This window comes from Pleurodeles waltl, chromosome 5, assembly GCF_031143425.1.
Source record: "Pleurodeles waltl isolate 20211129_DDA chromosome 5, aPleWal1.hap1.20221129, whole genome shotgun sequence".
NCBI lineage: Eukaryota > Metazoa > Chordata > Amphibia > Caudata > Salamandridae > Pleurodeles > Pleurodeles waltl.
Window position 1 is genome coordinate 1,025,602,217 of NC_090444.1, and position 21,897 is coordinate 1,025,624,113.

Genomic DNA, 21,897 nt, shown 5'->3' on the forward strand with positions numbered 1-21,897 from the left:
TGTCACTTTTGTTTTTTAAGTGAATATATGTATTTGTTCGGGGGAGAGTCGGCTGCAGGCAATGAGGCCACCCCCCTCACGCATGGCCTATGCGCAGAGCGGCTGAATGAACTAATGGTAATTAAATATGACTTTACATTTTTTTTAAAGTAAGAGATTTAATTAAAAACTGAGGTTACAGGGACGATAAAGTTAGTGAATAAAATTAAAAAAATAATATTAGACATTCACTAAACGACCAAAGGTTACAGAGACGGTTCCCTCCAGATGGGAAAACAAGCAACCCCAGAAGGTTTTGACCTGTTTAGGTCTTGTGCGTGAGGTATAGCTGGAGTCCTGCGGCACAGGAAGCACAAGACCCATGCCTGGGTATACCCGTCACACTTAGGGCATCTACTGCAAAAACAAGAAGGTGATGGAAATAATGCATGAAATAAACTCTGCCACTGGTGATCGCACTGGACCACATTCCAGACTATTGTTTAAGGCAACTATGCTACTCCTGACAGTCCTGCCATAGGAAATCAGTCTCAGTTCTGCTCCTGTAGGAACAGTCCAGTCTGAACTAACAGGTTGGGTCCTCTCTAGACTGGAACACAAGCAACTTCAGGCAGAAAGACAGACGGTATATAAACACCCACAAACACTGTAAAAACCACATGTAATTTTTCTAGGGAATTCTTCAAAGCTTGTAACTAGATGTAAGTGCTAAGAAAGGGATTCCTCATGGAAACTAGTTTACCTTTATGCATCAGATTATGTAGGCCAACTTGGGGATTAGTCATAGTGAATAGCTAAACTATGGTGTCTCTACGTCAAAGCCTAACTAACCAATTTCCTACTAGAAAGATTTTTTTTTTTTTTTTTTTAAAGAGTATACTCTAGCATAAGATGTAGATGTGTGTCTGGGTCCTAAATTATTCTAGGCCCAAGTTCAAATTTAAAACAAAACAAAATTTGCTAAAGAGAAAAAAAAATATAGAACGAGGAGGGTTAGTGGAATTTTATTTTCAAAAATTGATGTAAACTTTTACTATCCTGTCATCTAATTAAACTTACGGATGCACTTACTTCAGAGGCATATAGGAGGCCGCCAAAAAGTTCCTTCATGAATATCTAGGAGTGAAGCTGTAGTAGGAAAGGAGATAATTTTTAATGAGAGCTTGGTATAGCAACTATGGGAAACTGCTTAGGCCCCTTCTTGGTGAGTATACCAGTCTGTCCAGGATTTAGAGATTTTGCATTCTGCCAAAAAAAAAGTATAACTTTTGTAAAACCCCTACACACTTTTTGCAAAAGAATCAGCAAAAATAAAAAAGAATGCTGCAATACTACTTTTATTAGCCATCTGTTGTTGCTGTACTGAATAAAAGGAGGCTCCACAGCAGTCGTGAGAAGTGTTTGCTTCCTTTGCACTCTGCTACATACAAAACGTTCACCTCATTGACTGAACGAGGACTCGGATGATTAACCTCAATAGATACTAATGTAATGAGTTTACTTCAACTGAGGAATTCTGCCCTTCACTTGCGTTCGGTCTCACAAGAGTTTGCTACACTTCACACAGTAACCGGATTGCCCAAGCATGAACCTCTGGGCAAGCATTTCTACACCTATATACCGACATAATGAAAAATGATACATAACTCTGTTGTGGGCAGTGCTAGGGGATTTAACAAAAAGCACTCTTTGATGAAATGTGACACTCTCTTCCAGCAATGAGGGGGGGGGGGGGGGGGGAATGACGTTGTAATGTAATAATTGACGGTTCATTTCCAACCAAAAATATGCACATTCCAGATGCAATTCCTGGGTATTCTTGCGATAAAAGTTCACAGATCTAGAAAAGGAAAGTGGGAACATAAGGTCATCAGATCATCAAGCTGTCAGTGCTTCAAGCTGGTGCTTCAACAACCGAATAGTTTCAGGGAAGTACCGTCCTAGATCACTTACATGGAATAAATGAAACTTGCACACCTGAAAGCAAATATTTTTTATTGCGTTTTTAATTGCAGTTTTTTGAAACTGTATTTCATTTTATAAAACTAATTTATCTTTCCCTACAATGTCATGCATTACAGTTTATTCAAATATGCAGTTTGCTAATACCTTATGGGTGAGAGTGCTTTATAAGAATGCAAAAACATAAAAATAAAATAAATGAAGACAATCTGTAAAAGAAAACACAAAGAATGAAAAACAGTTTCCTTACTTACGAAGCATTTTAGCACCATCTCAAGGGTTGAAATGCCTTCTTTTTGGTTTCCTCATAAAAGGCTGAGTTATGACAGTAGGCTGAAAATACGTTTTCGCAGACCCCCTCCTCACAAATCTTACAAAACTCTCTTGTTTCCATATCAGATTCCCCTTGCTCTCGTCCTCCCCCCTTCATCCATCACCCTGAAATAATCCTCTTATGAACATCAGACAAGCTGCATGCTGCAATTATAGCACTGACTCTAGAAACTTGGTGGCTGCAGGCACATAACCAAATATCCAGAAAGAGCATTTAAACAACACTTTAAGTTTAGAAAACTGAATTATCGAGGCCTGCCCCACACCAGCTGTATGAAATTTTGGAATCAGATTTTTAAAGTCCTTGTGGGTCCGGGTGGATTCTACTGTCACGTCTACAAAAAATACATAATTCAAAATGTTCTGCCGACTTAAAGGCCTAATTGCTTATCACCTTACTTACACAGTATCTTCTCTTCCACTGTATAATCAGAGAAATTCACCAACATAGTGCGGGGTACTTAGCATGACCTCTGATGTGAGCTGGTACACAATGGGCCCATGTGATTGCTAAATCGTGCTTATTATCCGGAATTACTGAAGACCGTATCAGATTTCCTATCAATTTTATGCATCCTCAAGTGTCCTCACTATGCTCTGGAACACCCGTAATTCCAAGGTTCGATATTCTTGCATAGTTTTCCATCTGCTCCCATTTCTCTTTAAACCATAGTGTCTCCTTCTCCAGCTGTTCATTAGTTTTAAGAGGGGGAGGGAAGAGTCACCGTCTTCATTTTTACGGGTGTGCCATATACGCCTGCGGCTGCGGTGAGCCACACCCTTAGCCAGAAATCTTTAGGAGCCTCCACCCAGCTTCAAAGGTAGAAGCTGTGCATTAAGCGGATGAGTCTCACAGAGCCTCACATGAGGTGCTGCCACTTTCTGCGACCATTTCCGATGCGCCGCGTGCTGGGGGCAGGGCCAAAGCTCGAAGAGTCGGGATAGGAGACATGCGTAGGCAATCACGTCATCTCCAGAGTATTACTGTTGATGTCAGTCTGACAGAGGGATCTTTTGCCAAGCAAGAATGCTTGGAGCTCTAACTGACTTATGAGCTTCTCAGCATACAATGAGGGCCAGGAGACCACTCTTGCTCCTCCAGGCTCTTTAAAACAGACCACAAACAATGTATAGAACAAAGCAAATCTAATTGTGGGTGATGACGGGATACAGCACCACAGTACTTGAGGGGTGGGGTTCTTGAAGCACCCCAGAATGCAGAAACACACTGATTAGCACAAAATGTCCATTATTAGTACTGCAAAGGTTGCCATACCACAACTCCATACCTCAAGGATTCAGGTATATAAAAGTAGGTATCTTTGAGGTCTAAAAATGCCAGTTACCTAACTATAAAGCCTCCAAAATTTTAATGAGTGAACATATGAAAGAAGACTATGGGGACTATGATGAGAAACCAATTCAGAGCATCCTGAACTAAAAGAGTACAAATGCCTGGCTTCTTGGATGCCATGAAGCACCATGAATGTATGAGCCTTTTGCTTAATCTGGAACCAATTTGATAGCTTTCAAGATGGAAGGTTTCTCTATCCCCAGCAGATGTTCTGGAGAGGATTCTTGAAAATTTGTAGGGATCTGGCAGAAGGTTCAAGACATGACTTTCTAGAGCCTATTGCTGCTGGAAGAACATTCTTTGTGAAACTGCAGGAGGGTCATCCGCTCTCCCTCTTTACCTGGGATGTATGGTCCTTGAATAGATTGGAGAGAAGAAATTCTTAAAAGGAGTCAAGATGACTACTACTGGGTGGAGTTTACAAAGAGAGAAATGGGTAGTGGTGGTTTAACGGGTTGCACTTCCCTAGGGTTATGCAAGTATAGTCAATAATAGTTCATGTTGATGGTTGTTCAGAGGTAGGGTGGAGCACGGTGCTACGCAGTGAGGTATGCTCCACTAACCAAAAACATAGTATAGTGCCCCAGGGAAACACCATGCATATAATATTCAACGATACCGCAGCACTCAAAATAGTTTGTAATCAACACGTCATCCAGATGAGTTTAGTTGTAGTAGGTTCCTTTTCTTTGTAGACATGGACATCATAGTAAAAGGATGAGCATCGTCCCACAATCAAAGCCAACACGTGTTTCATCACAACAGGTAACATTTTCAAGGCTGCAAGATATACAGAGATATGATTGCCAAAGCTTGTATGCAGATGTTGAGAATAATAACAAAGATCAACAGTGTATTTGGTTGGGTATGTGTCCATCTCAAGCAGGGGACAGGTGGTAAAGCACCCATATGTCAAAATAGAAGGAACCAAATGATTGTAAAGCATGCAAGGTGATTAGTGATACAGTAGTCCAACCAGTGAAAACTGCGCAATCAAAAACACAATGATATGTGCCCACCACATAATAGTGCAGTTAGATCAGTCTAAGGTGATTTGTGGTGGTAAATCATAGTGGGGAAGACAGAGCATTGTTGCAAAACCAACAAAGAGTCAAGAAAGCAGTAGAAGATTGTCATACCTATTTGGGTAAACGAGTTCTGACTTGGAAAAATACATACATGTGTGTCTAAGAAAGGAAAAGTAGTGGTGATCAGTGGTGGCACAACAGATCAAGATTTTAGAGCTATGTAAAGTGAACATCCCATAAGATGAGAACTCACCTCTATATGACACAGTATAACAGAGGGTTTATATCAAGTCAGTCACTTGTTAATGCAACATGGTACAAGGTAGACCCTGATGCACGAGACCATGGTATGTCTGGTACCTAGGGGGAACATGCAAAAGAGAAAAGCTCAAGCAAGACAGCACAATGGGTGTGTGGGACATGAGGGGACCGATTGCTCAGGCAGTAAAAAGGTTGGTATGCAGGAGTAATCACACGTTAAAGGTTGACAAGCAGCAGTCAAAAAAGCTAGTAAGTAAGGCGTACTGACTATTAGGAAGCAACAGTGATCATGGCCACTAAGAAGGGCGTAGTGGCCACTAAAGGTCAAAGTGTATAGGCCAGTGCTAAGGAAAAAACACTGGTCAGCATTAGGCACCACAGAATCATATAGTGGTAGTATGCTAAAGGTAAAAGGCAACAGTAAGTGTGGCCATTAAGTAAGGTGTGCTAGCTAGAAAGAAGCAACAGTAAGCATGGCCAGTAAGACAAGCATGCTGATTATAAGACAGCAAGAATAGGCATGGCCAGTAAATGGTCTATAGGGCAAGACAGCTGACCAGTTTGAGAGACCATGGATACCGTAGGATCTAAGACCTTGGAAAACCTGGCATATCCCAGCAAAGTGTGGGGGGGGCATAACAGATGAGAAGCTGTAAAGATAGGAAAGTGAACAAAACAAGTACGCAATGGTGCGGGAAATGATGTCCGACCAAACTCAGTGAGGCAAAACGGAGCGCTTATGAGCCCCGTAGTAATGGAAAACGGACACGTCAGGGGCGGAGAGCTACAGAGGAATGTGGCGGCCATCTAAAAGTGTAGCATAACAGAGAAGAACCACAATGAAAGCGGTGGTAGCTGCGTATAAAAATTGGTAGAAAAGAAAGCAAAAAACACTGTGTCTGCTTGAAACTAAGTGTATATAAAGGAATGGTGTCTATGATGTACAGGGGTGCTGGGTTGAGCCATCCAAGGGTATGGCCATTATGAAAGGATGGCTGAAAGACTCCCTAAGGCTGTATATAAGACAGGGAAGGGAACTATCGGACAATGTGAAAGAGCTTTCTGTTTGCAAACAAAATATAATGGTCTGATCAAAGAGTCATTCACCTGCCCAATGTGTAGCTATGTGGGTTTAGAAAAGGGAGCTAGTGTGGAAGAGCATGCGGTTAGAGAAAATAAACAGTGGTCTCAGCAAAGAGTTAGTAACCTGCCTGATATGTGGCAATGTGACCTCAGAACAAAGATGTTAGGGGGAACCAGGAGGGCTGTAAAGATCACAATGGTAACACTGTATACTTGCACGGCAGTGTCGAGTAACCCTCCTCACCAGAATTGCGAGGTTGTGCAATTAACAATGTATAATCAATCATCAGAAATTAAAGATACGTATGTGATGCTCCACTGTATGTATTTACAAAGGCACACAGTATCAAATATTTAGCAAGTATTTCCATAAAATGCATACTGTTAGGAAAATAAACAGTGGTCTGAGCAAAAAGTCAGTGAACTGCCTGATGTGTGGCAATTTGCGCTTAGAACAGAGATACAAGGGGGAGCCAAGAGGACTGTAAAGATCACAGTGGTAGCACTACATACATGCAAAGTAGTGTCAGGTGACCCGCCTCACAAGAACTGCGAGGATGTATTACCATTCAACAATGTATAATTCATCGTCAGAAATTTTTAAAAAACATACGCAATGCTCCACTGAATATATTTACAGAGGCAAACAATTTCAAATAAATAGGAGGTATTATCATAAAATCCACTGGTTTTGTATAGTATATTCACAGAAGCACATGCAATTCTCTGTCCACGTTAAGACCCAGATCAAACGCACGCAATTTAATGATCCATTTAGCTTCACACCTTCTGAGCTTGGAGACCATGTCTCCAACCCTCGCATCATTAGTAATGCGTTTAATGCCATGGAATGTGATCTCCATGACCTCTGATCCCGCATGTACCGAGTTATAGTGGGCTGACAGGGTGTAGTTAGGGTGGTTGTTCCTAATAGCTCTAATATGTTCCTGGATCCGTTCTTCCAGAGGACGGATAGTGCTGCCCACATAAACCAAACCACAATGGCAAATAATACAATATATTGTAAATTTGCTATTGCAGTTGATTAACTGCTGTATGTGAGTAACATGTACAGAGTTATATGAGAAATTCACCAGCTTGTCCAGGTCCAATTGGCAAACATTCGAACATGTACATTTAGAGAAACCACAGGGTTGGAGGGGTAGCCAGTTGATGGATTGGTCTTGTGTGTTTGATCCAATGTAGCTAGGGCAAAGCTTGTTTCTTAGAGTTTTACCACAGATCTGAGGTCTGTCGCAAATTTATGTAGTGTCTTGACAAGTAAAATTAAGTGCCAGTGACGTTTCAAAATGCAATGTATTGCATAGCTCTGTTCATTAAATACAGTGATCCTATTAATGTATCTGTCTTTGGACCGTTTGACAGTCCCATGGGTCAAAAGGGATTCCCGTGAGGTGTTCAAAATTCAGATTTTGGCTTTGGATAGAACCTTTCCAGAGTACCCTCTTTGTAGGAAGCGTTGTTCAACTAATGCAAATTCCTGCATAAAAACATGGTCACTGCTGCAGTTACGTCTCATTCTGGTAATTTCTCCCAATGGGATAGCACTAATTTGAGTAGACGGATGTGCACTATGTGCATGCACAACAGAATTACACGCCGTGGGTTTTCTGTAAAGTTTGGACATGATTTTACTCCTTTCATTGTATAGGGTGAGGTCAAGAACTCTATTTCCCTCTTATTGATGTGTTGGGTGAAGCGTATATTGTATTCATTACAGCCGAGGTGGTCACATAGCAGTTCAAAGTTTTTAGTACTTCCCATCCAGATGATGAAAATATCATCTGTGTACCTCCCCCAGCACAAGATGCAGTTGGTTAAACCAAGCGGGCAGGAGGTCAATAAATGGGGTTACTCAAATCTATATATGAACAACTTTGAGAATGAGGGTGAAAATTTAGTTCCCATGGCTACACCCTGAATCTGCCTGTACCATTCACCATTGTGTAGGAACACGTTATGTTTCAGGACCAACCTGGTAAGTTCAATCAACACCTCACACTTTTCAGTGGTTGTACTGCTCTATCACTAATCACTTCGCGTGCTTCACAATCATTTGGTGCCTTCTCTTTTGATGTAGGGGTGCTTTACCACCTGTTCCCTGCTCGGGATGGACACATACACAACCAACAGACTATACACTGTTGATATTTATGTTATCATCCTCAACATCTGCAAACAAGTTTTGGCAATCATATCTCTGTAGATCTTGTAGCCTGGAAAAAGTCACCTGTTGTGACAAAACACGTGTTGGCTGTGACTGTGGAACAATGCTCATCCTATTACTATGATGTCCATACCTACAAATAAGAGCAACCTACTACAACTAAACTCATCTGGATGACCTGTTGACTGGGTGGAATTTGACTAAGTGGTTAGGGCAACAGGCTTGTGTTTAGGACAAAGCCAGCTTCTCCTTAATGAATCACTAAATGTTTGCTATCCATTTCTATCCCACAAGAGGATGAAAAGTTATTTCCTGCATCACAGAATGGTGCAATTTAGCCAAACCTGTGCCAGTGTTTGATCTTTCAGGCAGTGGGAACAGCGATGTTGGACCCAGACACAACAGTGTGGGCAGGAGGATGACCCTGTGGGGGATTTGAACTACAGGACCACGATATTATGAATCTAACTTCTTCATAAAACTGCATGACCACAAACCTATGAAAAGGTTCAATAATTTTCTATTAGATTTAACATGGGTAGCAACATAAACTCAATGTCATTCAAATCCACATCTCTTAATAATAACAGTTTGTTTCTGGACTATTTTGCTAGTCAAGTGGAGTAAACATGATTTGATGGCTTCTACAGATGAGCACATATCACTGATCGACTTTTCACCATGAGTTAAACCTAGGTGCTAAGAAGACCACACAGTGAACACAAGCCTAGTTCCACCTACAAGAAATCAGGGATTATCACTGTTTCCAAGTAACCTGTCCTACTAGGTGTTATCATCTTTATTCATAAACGGTGCTTCGTCCCTAATCCATGCTTTCATAAATATGTACACCAAAAACCACGAGATTTACATTTATATGTCATTGTATACAAACATTGTGCTTGCCCACGTTTTGCCACCCTGTCTGGTGCATTTTGAAGATTGTGTTGACGTAACTCGCAGAGCATTGGTACATACCGATTATGCTGAAAGATACAGTCTCTCAACAATTTGGACAGAATGCTGGATGTGTTACTGAGAAAGTTAGGTGCAGTGCTCTAAAACATATAAATTTAAATTTGCCATTTGAAGAAAACGTTCTTGTATGCAAAGAAGCCTTTCCTGATTTAGCACCTGGCAGCTCTATTACCAATGCTCCCTTGTCTTTAACTTTTTGTGATGGCAGTTTAAGAGCATACATCAATAATGTGAGAGATTCATTTGTGTCATTTCTTCAGTTCATACAGTTTCCTCAGTATGATCATGCCAGGGATAGTCAAAGACCATGTTCCCTCAATAATGCATTAAATTTAATATAAGCCATAAATTTGGCAACTGATAACCCATATCTATCCCTTCATTCTTATTATCCACTGCTTTGCAAATATTTAAACAAAAGTATTTCAGGTCAGGAATGTGCTATTAAATCATGTGATATGGATCAACCTTGGAGTGCCATAATACACACGGATACTAGCAAGCCCATCAAAGGCTGAAAATCTTCCAGGCCAAGTAAAACAAAAATAATTAAATATGTTATTCGATGTCACAGTCTTCATCGCAATAAAAAGAAAAGGCTAAGCCATCTAAAATAACATCGGAGAACGTAACTCCTACCAACTCTGAACTTGCGCTACACTTCAATTCAATGTCCACTCCTACTCCACACTAATATCACAGCAGCCGCCTCTTTAAGGGCACTGCTAATTCACAGCTATAAGACCAACCCTTGTTAAATCTCCTAAGAGAAAATTGCTCACACACGCCATTACTCAAAAAATTAGAAGTTACTCTAGACGTTCTTGCACCTGTACCGGCCTTTTGCATATGTGTTCTAAGCCTTTAACCAAAAATAGAGGAACCAGAATATTTTCTCAAGGCAAAAGGAAAGCCAGATGGCAACCCCATGCCCAGTCTCAATCTTTCATCCATTTTGCATACCTTTCAATTATTTTCCCTGGCCACCTAATGGGTACTTTACACAGGCCACAGCAGGAAACGTGGAAGGTTGCATAATGGAAGAGATGGTTGAACTACTAGGAGCAAAAGGGTAAATCATACTTAGAAGGAGGTCCTCAGCACTTCTGTTTTTTCTCCATGTAGTAAGTTTTCCAAGCATCAAAGTTTAGTGCAGAAGGATGGTCAAGAGAGTTAAAACAAATCCAAGATAATCCAGCTACAGATATTCTTAAACATGGTCAGGCTAAAATGAGCATTGTGAATAGAGCTCAAATTCAACTTAATGTTTGCACTAAGGTTCCTCCTACCCTAGATTATTGGTTCTTAAATCGAGGGTCCATGACAAAACTGTTTAAAAAATTAAATATTAGCAGATTGATATGGTGTATATATACATAAATAAATAAAGCAAACCTGAAAACTAAAAATGTTCTGTAAATGTGAAGGAATTTGAAATGTGTAGGCCAAACGTTAAGTTGCTATCCTTAACTTGAAATGTGGGAACAGCGCACATACAGCAGAGTCTAGTATGGACAATTGGAGGATCAATTAAAGCACTTCTATGCTCCAACAAAAAGAGAGCATGCATTAGAAGCAAAATAAAACAAAGTGATGTGGTAACGTATAGCATGTTGCTTTGTCTTTTAGGAATAAAAAACGCATTTTGAAAAGAATCATCCTTCCCATAAAAATTTTGATTCCTGAATTTTTTTGATTGGGAAGTAATTAAATATGTCATAATGTGTACAGCTGTTTGATGTGTACCTGTTTGCTTTTTGTATATTGTTTTGATGTTCAAATCTTGGAAATCACTTAGGCTGGGTTTGCCGGCTCCCAATAAGAATTTAGTGTGGAGTCCACAGAAGTTAAAAGGTTAAGAGCCGTTGCCATAAATGATTGTTCGCCATATCGCTTCAACAGGAATAGGCTTTTGAAAGGTCACCAATAATCCCTAAGCCTTAGCAGCAAATAAGGAAATATGTTCTGCCAGATAGATACTTAGGAGAGGTGGGCAAGCCAACAATTTAAAAGAGAGAGGGTAGGTAGAGTTGTGCAATTCATTTGGCTTAGATCTTAGAGCCTGTGCAGGAACCTAAAAATGTTTCTTATGCAAATCAAACAACAAACTTCATTGTAAATTATGCTAAAGTACTTTCAAAATTCAAAAAAGTTTACTTTAACATACGAAGGTTTGACATTAGCATGTCACATTATAGCACCACACTAGGAAGTACTTAGTAAATTATTAGTGATCTAAAAAGGCAAGACAGCTGTCATGTAAACCCTGTACATGACACAGATTATAGAGTAACGTTATAGTCTAATAAATCTAACACAAAAAATTATTGTACCACTGGTATTCCGAGCTCACATAATTGAACGTGTTTTCATACACAATAACGAAGATAAAAGTTTTAGTTAAATAAATATTTGCTTAAGATAACATAATTTAAGCAGGAAAGCTGTGATTAAGCCAGGTTTCCTGGTGTCACTTTGCAACAAGCAGCCAATATAAGGGTATCTTCTTTGCCTTTCTTTATGTTAAGGCTTTGTTTTTACCTCTTTGTGCAGTTTTTACATAGCGTGATCTCAATCCGAGGGTAATGGAGTGCTTTACATGAGCACCAGTTACATTGCACAAGGTCACATTAATTTTTTAGGCACAGGGAGATTAAGTGATGTTGAGCCGACGCCGAGACTTGAAACTGGTTCCCCAGTTCCAAGGTCACCATCTCTGGCTGTAACGCCACATACTGAGTAGAGGGAGGGTGGCAGGCAGCAGCCACATGAAAGCTTGGATCCTTATAGGCTTGAGATTCCAATAGGACGTTGAGCCAGAGCCAGGCTTCAGGCTTGCGCCTGGCTTAAGCTTAAAGTGGCTCGCCCACCTCTCATACTTAGCACACAATAACATAAAATTCCAAAATATATGAAGGTGTCAATCAGAAGCTAATTACTTCAAGAAGCCTCTCTTTGGTGGTAGTGCCAAAGGATATCATAATCCAGTCAGTGAACAAAAAGAACTTGTACTGTCTATGTTAGACATGAATGTCCCACAGCCAGCAAAGTTAAGCTTCTCTCCTGTTGTTTGCCGTGGAATTAGGAAAGAGGGAAATGAAGACGATTTTGTGAAACATATACATTGTAGGTAGGATCAAAGAAGAAGTACTCAGTACAATGGGATCACAACAGAAAGTAAAGTGCCTCAATTTAGAGAGCAGAAACTGACTGGATGTGCAACTGAAGAATCAAACACTGAATGTGCAGTTTCAAGCAAATAAAGTGGCATCTCACCAATGAAGTCTAATACTGTACAAATGCAACAGGAGAATTTGTTTTCTTTCAGAGCAGAGGGGTTCAGATTTGACTGCTCTTTTGGAAGGGTTCAGCACAGATTTCCATACTGAATCTTCAGTAAAGAAACATGATTTAAAAAGATAACATAAAATAAAATAAAAAATACTGAACTGAATGTTACCCAAAGGACTTTCCGTGGTAAAGAAGCAATGGCTCTAGTGTTTCCATCCAATCACTTTCATTGTCAAAGCAATAAGAGAGACAATGGAGTCAAAATGGATACAAGCCACAGTGAGAGGGCAATCTTGAGTCCCAACTGAGGAGAATTACCTATTTGCTGGATCCAAGAAAAGAGTCCATACAATTTCTGCACAATGCTTCTATTCTGAAGTAGGGCCCATGTGCTTTATATAGAATTTGGAAGATCTTGGACATCCATGAAAAAGTGGCAGGTGTCCAGTCCTTCATTCTTACAGTATATAAATGCCCTGTACACTTGAAATCGGGTGGACAGTACAGCTTCCATTTTTGGGTGTATATCCCAAATCTGTCACACTCGAAAAAACAGAACTATCTCTTTGGCCATCCCCTGCACCGTGTCCAAAATATTGATGAATCTTGATTCCAGTGGGTTTATTATAAGCTGGCAATTACATCTGCAAATAAGGTCTTGAGCTCATTTCAGTTATTTTCACGAAAACTGGCACAACAGCAGCCTCAAAATATTCTCCCACTGCTTTGCTTCTAATTATATTTTTCCTCAGTATAACCTTGTGCAAGACACAGAAAACTAAAATAACCTCAGCTTACAAACTATTTGTAACTTTATTTAAATAGTTGATCAGTTTACAGATCCTTCACTTTAATAATTTATAGAGCCCATCCAGTTGCATTTTCCAAACACTATCTTTTTAAGTAACAATAATAATAAAATAAAAAAAATGGCAGGCTAATCATGCAGAACATGGTCCCACACCAATCTCATGAAGATATTGGTCTTTTGTCAGATCCCTTAACTACCTTTTTTAACAGTCCTCCATTCAATTAGCTGTACTTTTTCTTTCTGAGGTACACAACAGCGCAGAGTGAATTATCCAGAGAATCAGCATTACTTTTGCCATCAAATCAAAAATTGTATTATCTTCATTCTAAGCAGCATGCAACCCCTATGATACTGTTCAATGCAGACATCCAATACAAAATGAAGTTAAGATTATGTCTGCTTCAAAACATAAAACTGAAAGCTTTGTGATAGGTGTGAACATGCTCTGCAAGCAAAAATGTAAATGTTCTGATATCTGCACCAGAAATAAAATCTCTCTCAAGAGCATTTTTTTGTAGCTTCTAGTTTTAGAAAACTGAACACTTGACAGGAAAGAAAGAGTTTGCTACATATGGACACAAACTGCGGACTGTTATCCTTCTGGGTCCATGAGTGAGACCAGGATGAGATTACTAGCACCACTAAGGTGGCTTTTAAATAGGCCTTTGGCATCATGCTACTCATTTTATCCCTATAAAGTATTCATGCTGCTAACCCTTTAGGGCAAGGAAATTAGGCACTACTGAGATTTTCTGGAATAAGTGCCCTTTCAAAAATAGTATTAGTCCTCTTGCTGCTGTAATGACTGTTGAATATGCGAAAAAGAGGTCAAGATTGCAATTTTTCAAATCTAGGAACTTGTATTATGTATTCAGTTTTTAATCGACCTGCAGCATTCAGGCCCTCATGAACATTTTTCTTGGCAAAAGCTGGCATGCAAAAAGTGAAAAATTGCTAAAATTCCACTAATATAATTTCTTCTTTCAGACAGCCTTCCATTTGTCTCTTCCATCAAAGGCTACCCGCTCTTGTTTTGTGGCTTTAAAGGGATTTGTTATTTCAATATAAAAATACTAATCCACTTGTTATTAAATACGTGGAGAATATTTCACAAACAGAAGATGAACAGTTAAGGTATAGAGAGAGAACGAGGAAAGAAACAGATTGCTTGACATAAAAATAGGAAACAACTTCATCAAAAGGGTGGGGAATCAATCATCATAATTATTTCCTCCACAAAGAAAATAATAAATGAAAGAAAAAGAATATTCTTGCAAATCTAATCTTTAAGAAAAACTAATTGCTCCTCTTTAAAAGAACTGGCCATCAAGATTTTCAAGGTTAAACATACACCACATTCATAAAGAGTAAATAAATAACAGGCTTCCTCTAAAGCTTTTCGAAAAACTAAAATATCACTGCCTACCATTCCAATCCCCACATGATCCTCAAGATGCGCTGCATCGCAAACCATGGAGTAACACACACTGCATCTCTCTATCATACCTAGGGCAAAATATAAACATTATATGCAGGGTGAAGAAGGGGTCCTGCGTTCTGCAGGCACAAGGAGCCAAAACATAACCTTAATGGAACTCAAGAAGTGCTAAAAAGCCAAAACTGAGGAAGAACTCTTCTTAGCACACAGCCAAACATCAAAAAGTTGCCCCAGCAGTCCTACAGTTCGGGAAGAATCTTGACTCTTCAAAGATCATCTAACCTAGGGATAAGGGTCACCTACAGCTGCATCCAATTTGGTAACCAGGTTGTTCTGCCTTCACCTGCTCCTATGCACTTGATCTTGAAAGCTCTCCATTTGTAGTACCTGCACTCCGATGCCTTCTTGTATATGGAACAGGAGTCCATTCGGCTCTAACAGTGAGGTTTGTGCTCTAGCAATACCTATACATACATAGCAACATATTCCAGGGAATCTGTGAGAATTCACATTTCCCCTGGGTATGACTATTTTGCATGCCACAAAACCTAGGGAAATGTGTAGGTGTACCTTTGCACATGCCTTGTCTTATTTATTCACTCATTTTTTGGGCCCAGATATATAATGTCTTCAAGAAAAATATTTTACAGCATGTGAAACTTCATTTTTCAATGAAAATGAATCATAAAAACAGGCAACTGCAAAATGATGTGCCTAATTCCAGAATGCATAAGTGAAAAAGTGACTCTTACTTTACTGTACCAGGACTGGTCACGACTGGGGAGTCCAAATTAAGAAAGAGTGGGTAAATTGTGCAAAAACAACAATTGTTGTCACTGCAGAAAAGTTAGCCTCCCTTTTTAAAAGCAGCATATTTAGTTGAAGGACATTTTCCTTTGCAGCAGTGCAGGTCATTTAGAAGGCTACACTTTTCATGACAAATCTACCCTAGAAACTCGACACAATGCAAAGAACTACCTCAATATCTTACAGTCTGTCAAAACATGTTAAGCAAGCAATAACAACCATTCATTATTGCTTTCGAATAACGAGAACACTTTCCTAAGATTTCATAAAACAAATAGACTTGGCATAGTACAGATGGCAGAGGGACTGATCGCCTCGTAATAGAGTGAATAGAACAGCAAAAGCAGTAGCAGAGACAACAAACTATTCAAATACAGAGAACAGCACATAATAGGCAGCAGTGCCGCAACCCTCCCCTGAACTGTCAGAACGGATGCATTACTGGTGGGACACAAATTCAATATCACACCACAACATCTGCTACATCAGAGCAAGCCATCCACACGAGCACCGAACAGGGTCCGTATTATTAAGAGAGCCCTAGGATGCAAGAGACATCTTTGCCTGTGTTTTTCTTCCCCAGGGGCATTTGTTTTATAGAAAGGCCTGCACACACTTGTGCAGCCTCTTCAGTAACAAAGACTGGGTCAGCATACGAGCAGAACTGGTATGATCTCAAGGTGTTGTTCTCTCGTTTGCATGAGGGCATAGCCCTGTGTACGAAGTAACGCTTTGCCTCTACACATCCATCTTATTACAGAGAGTGCAAAGAGGCTGTCAGGGGGTGCACTAACTGTACCAGATAAAGGTGGCCCACAGTTCAGCTGTCCTGTTTTCAGTGTTTATTTTTGGTGGATTTCACTGGTATTTTATCAAAACTTTTGAAATCAGTACTTAGATATTTCATCATCTGACAAACCCGCAAGATAGACCAAACTGTTTTTCCAGTGTTTACAAAACATAACGTTTTTTGTAGTGATTGTAATAAAGCACACATCCAATTTAAAGGAGAAGTAACGCAGGGTATGTAATGTCTTCCCTTTGGCAGTGTGGCCAATGAATTTATGTTTTATTTTTTTAAGTATAGAAAGCCTGTGAATTTTGTCATTTACATTTGAATCTCATTGCCCTCTCTCACATCCCATTACCTCTCATGTTCACCATCCTGGGACTCTGTCTGGTTTCCGGCACTGTTAATGTATTAAAAAAGAAAGAGTGCTGTACTTAAACATTTTAAGAAACAATTTCCTGGGCACAGTTGGAGGATCATTCACCTGCTCTTTACTGAATATGATGGTATTGACAACGCTGCCAACAGCAAACTATCTTGTGAAAACTTTAAAATTTTGAATTACACCACATTAAAACTTGTAGTCCTACATTCTAAGACACCTGAAACTTGATACTTTAAGAATGTCTACCATTGCTTTTTGGCACTTTGTCTTATTCATTAAGGTGGTGTTTTTTTGTGTGGACTTTGATAGCTGTCAAGTGTTCCCATGACAAATGTCTCACTTTTAGTCAGTCTTGACCTTTTAACATATACCACACTGTATTCTCGGACTTGAACTGTTGCTGTTTAGGTTGTAACTAAGGGATCAAAAGCTCCAGCAGTAAAGTGAAGTGGTATAAAAACCCAGGATTAGCTGAGGGCTTGTCAGGTTTTCACCACCATCACATGTGCATGGTAACAGCACTCTTCTCAGAATAATCTATCCCTACATCTAGTATTGAATGTTTAAAAACGTCGGTATTTGGCAGTTGAATTGCTATGACTTGTTAGAAAAAGGGGCTGATGTATCAAAGAGTTTTACCCATTCTGTGTCTGTTGATAAATATTATAGTACCTATTGGCCAAGATTCTTACGAGCCAGCCATTCCTCTAATCAGTAAGTGAATTAAGCCCTGCCAGAAGGCCAAATATGATTTTAACATTCCCAGGTTCGCCACAATGTATAAAACAATTAGATCACACCTTAAGGATACTTTTGAATTCTGTAACTTTAATTCAAGCACACAAAACTGGAGGAAACTATATTTTGGCAACATTCATAAACAACAAAACTCAAGCAGATTAATCTTGGACCAGTCTTTCTTGCTGCTACCTCGTAAAAACAAAGTTGCATTGTGCTTACTCCTTCAGGAAGACATTAAAATTACTAATTTTCTCTCGATTTCCTTTCTTCCAATGGCATTTTTGTTTGTGGCAGTGCATTTGTTTTTCAGTGTCTATATGTTTACACTAATGAGGACTATTTCCCTTTCAGTGTAGTTTATTATTATTATAGGTTTCAAACCTATTACAGAATAGCCTACTCGGAGTCAATCACCACTACCCCGCCCCACGATCCAGAGACTGATCCTGTGACCCATGAAGGGTGAAAGATAGCTGCAGGTTTAAAGTGATGAGGGGGAGACTAGTCTGCTGGAGGAGGGGTGAAGGAAAGGGTTTCCTGAAGGGGTGAGGAGAGGGAGATCTACTATAAGATGGCAGAAGGTCAACAACAGTGGGGGAGATTGTGCTCAACAATGCTCGAGGGCAGCCTACAAGAGGCAAGCCAAAGAAGAACTTGAATTGCATGGACAGTGAAGGAGATAGTGACACAAGAGGGAAGGGTGCTGGGGCAGACTAATCAAAGAGAAGCAGAGACCGTCCAGCCACCTCAAAAGAAGTAGAAAGCATAAATTCTGGTGGGTACATCATGCTTGCAGCCTTGTCAGATTGCATCTCTGGGGCTGTGGGATTGCAACAATGCTATTCAACAATATGTGTAGCCAGTGGTGAAAATATGACAGTGGAAGCAAAGACAAATCAAGCAGCCAGATGCCAAAAATAACACGATCTAAAAACCTATCACAAATCCTAGAAGCAGGTGCATGAAACCAGTAGGTTGTGCAGCTGAGAGTGGAAGCTACAGACCAAATACAACTTTGAGTAAGGCACTACAAACATCCAGATACCTTTACCTGGACTGGAACTTGGAGTTGAATTCTAGAGGATCCCACTGCAACAGCAACTTTTCTGCATGTTATCCAAACATGGCCAGAAAGGGGCTTAGTGGGGCGGGGGTGTGGAGAGGAGCAATGCTAATGAATATTTAAACAGAGAATATGTGAGGGGTGGGGTGTAAGTAGATGCTTAGGAAGGACTAGATGTTGCCCCCCATCCATAACACGAGTGCATGAGAGTGAAGTGACTAATTTGTGTAAGTCAAAGCATCATGCACCATTCTGCCCAGATGCTTAAAATTCCTGGACACACAAGAAAGGTCCACAATAGAAACAATTCTTCTGCTATTGTTCTCGAGACTGACAGCACAATGTCAATGTCAATGTATAAAAATATTTTTGAGTCCAACCTTACTTCAATGTGCACTGCTCTATGCTTACTTCACAGTAATGGAAGCAATTTTGTTAGAACAAGGACACATGAAGCATCTTAGAACGTCCTGCCCGCATGATCCACTGTTTTGTGATACAACTGTAATAGTTCCCACTAGCTTCACTATACCATAAGGTAAACATTACAATGGACAGTGACACACATCAGAAAAGTCAAATTTGTTCTAGAGCTCAGTGTCCCTTCAAGAGAAGAAAGGGCAAGCTAAGTAAAAATTATTGCACATTTCTTGTTTGCTTTCTTCCATTGGAGACTATTCCTGCCTGGGGCTTTTTCCTGGTCCCAGGGAAGAGACATTTACATTTCGAAAAGTTTCTTTTATGAACTACTTACTAACATGACCTTCAGGACAAGAATTTGTTAACATGTAAGACTCAAAATCACGAACAGTGCACATTTGAACCAATGTCTCCTAGCACCAGGTCAGCCAGTCCTTTTATTAGAAAGGGAGGGTTGACGGAAGTCAGTTGCATGAAGCCAGCCTTTTCAATCATGGAGGCAGGCTGCTTTGTGAAAAGATCTTCATCAAAAAAATAAGTAAATGTTATGTGGGAAGAGATTCTACCCAAAAATAAAATGTTGATACATCAACACAGCATGAGGATTATGGAAAGTAGGCCCAGCACAATTAGATGTACTTCTAGAGAACACCAAATTCACACTGGTGTTACATTTCAGTTCAGTTCCTTAAGTGGAAACACCAGTCAAGCACCCAACAGATGTTTTGCATTACAATCCCTTCTTCAGGGAAGAATTAGAAAAACAGAGAAGAAAACTGAAATATATATTAAAAACCACCATCAATATACAAATTCAGCCGAATAGTAAACAACATTTATCTCGCATTTAACTAAACGTGAAATACAGATGTGAATACTTTATTAGTCTAGTGGATCTTTACACAACTTTAGATATTTATTCTACACAATATAGCTAATGAGTTTTTGTATCATTGATAATCAATATTTATGCTATGTGTACAGTGGGTTAACCTGATTTTAGTTTAATACAAACTATTCATTTCAAAATATACACTGGAACATCATTTCACTCAATGCGAGTTGATAATCTAGATACAAGGGTCCCAGTTCAGGACAATGATACTTTTATAGGAAACAAACAATTCAACGGCCTTTAAAATTGTAAATACCCAGATCTATTAACCAAGAAGTAATCCATTTGATATGAATCTTCAACCCATATCACTGATTTTCCTAAAGCTGAAATTAGTCTCTGATAAGGAATTTGTTTATATTTATATTTCCCGTTTCCAAAATGATGCCACTTTGATGACTTTTCTTCAACCACTAAAAAAGTGTTATTACTCTGCGAAAATCGTCTTCATAGAAAAAAAAAATCATGATCATTATTTGGATAATGGAAAAGTAGACATAAAAATTAATTTTCCATATATGTATCCTACAAACATACCTTTGCAAAATACAGCTCAACGGTAGTGCAGAGTAGGCAGTTAACCGAGAGTTGTGTAGTTCACTTACACCTACACATCTCGGCAAGGCTGCAACAATCTTCTCAAATGGCCCATTATATGGCTCCTGTTGAGAGCTGAAGCCCAATGTTATAATACGGCTTAGGAAGCTCCTAAGTTTAAAGTATAGCTTTAAACAACAGTTTCCCTTATTTACAGCATTATATTTGTGTGTCTTCTCTTCCCTCAGTGAGTATTATGTTGGTACTTTTTCTGCCCTTACATAATTTGGATGCAGTTACCCATAAAATGCCTTAATTGGGTTCTTTCTTAAAGATCTGAACCCCAAATTTAGAGATAGAATGCTGTATCAGCCTTAAACTTCATAACTTTAGAAAAAACCTTTGGAGATGGCTAGTCACTCAGCTCTTCAGCAAGCTTTGATCTGCAAATTAAATACATTACACATTTCAGTTAATCACCATTAACAAAATGCACAAATCACTAACAGATTAGGTTAAAATGAAAATTGAAATGTGCGTAATACTGGTCACACAATAGCATGAAGACAATACAGATAACCTAAAGAGTAGTTGTTTTGTGTTCTTTTAAAGAAAAACTAAGTAGTTAACTACTGAAACAGTTTTCAAGCGATGTGGTTTAAGCCTTCTGTCATCAAATACAAAGCCTTTCAAATCAATGGTTACTTACAAATACGAAAAGAGCCTGAATGCATGATCTGGGGTGAGGAGCAGAGACAAGATATGGGTATTTTCACGTGCAACCTTCTGGGCAGCACTGCTAACATAAGAATTATAATTGTGCACGTAATTCAGCACAGCGTGTCCTGGATTCAACCCAATGTTTTAATGCAGAGATATGCTTTAGCAACACATACAATGCAATTTTTTTAAAAACATTTTCCTTAAGAAATTAAATATGTTTTTTTTTTTTTCCCAAACATTATTCAAGACCATAAACAAATAAAAATAGATATAGTGTAACCTTAAACAGATACTATGCCTCTGTAACCATGACACACTACCCTTATCCAGCCACTGTCTGACAGTTCACATCATCTAATTTTAACAGTTTATTTGTTGTACATTGAAAACGGGTGCATCTCTCAAAATCATGACAAAGACTTTCTACCGATGACTCTCCTCTTACTGATTTTAAAAGGTGACGTAACATTGAAACAAACAAAGATCTCGCAAATTCAGCTCTCTGCTTATACCTCTTATGGCAAATAAAGACCCTGAATACCCATTACAACTGCTTAGATTTTTTACATGTCAAAACAGCAAAGACAAACAGTGATAGAGCTCACTGGGAAGAAGACTGAGGGATCTACAAAGTACAAATCCAGCAACATATACATTTATATGCAACGTCTAGAGAGACCAAACTCGGAAAACTCTATAAACACCATTGTAGCGCTTCATGGCCATACCTAAATTCCAGAGCACTTCATCCAGTAAGCAGGAGACGCAAAATACTGAACCACTGTTCCTGCTCCTGTTGAAAAAAGGAT

General features: G+C 39.3%; 1 protein-coding gene and 1 long non-coding RNA gene across 3 annotated transcripts in view; both read right to left on the reverse strand.

Annotated features, from left to right (window-relative positions):
• The window catches only part of STXBP5 (syntaxin binding protein 5), a 933,640-nt gene that overhangs the window by 908,427 nt on the left and 3,316 nt on the right, over positions 1-21,897 (reverse strand). The window lies entirely within an intron of this gene.
• On the reverse strand, positions 1,979-21,895 carry LOC138296257 (uncharacterized). The gene is made up of 3 exons (XR_011203798.1): positions 21,817-21,895; positions 4,789-4,836; positions 1,979-4,429 (listed from the first exon to the last, which is right to left on the reverse strand). It is a non-coding gene; the product is annotated as an uncharacterized lncRNA (long non-coding RNA).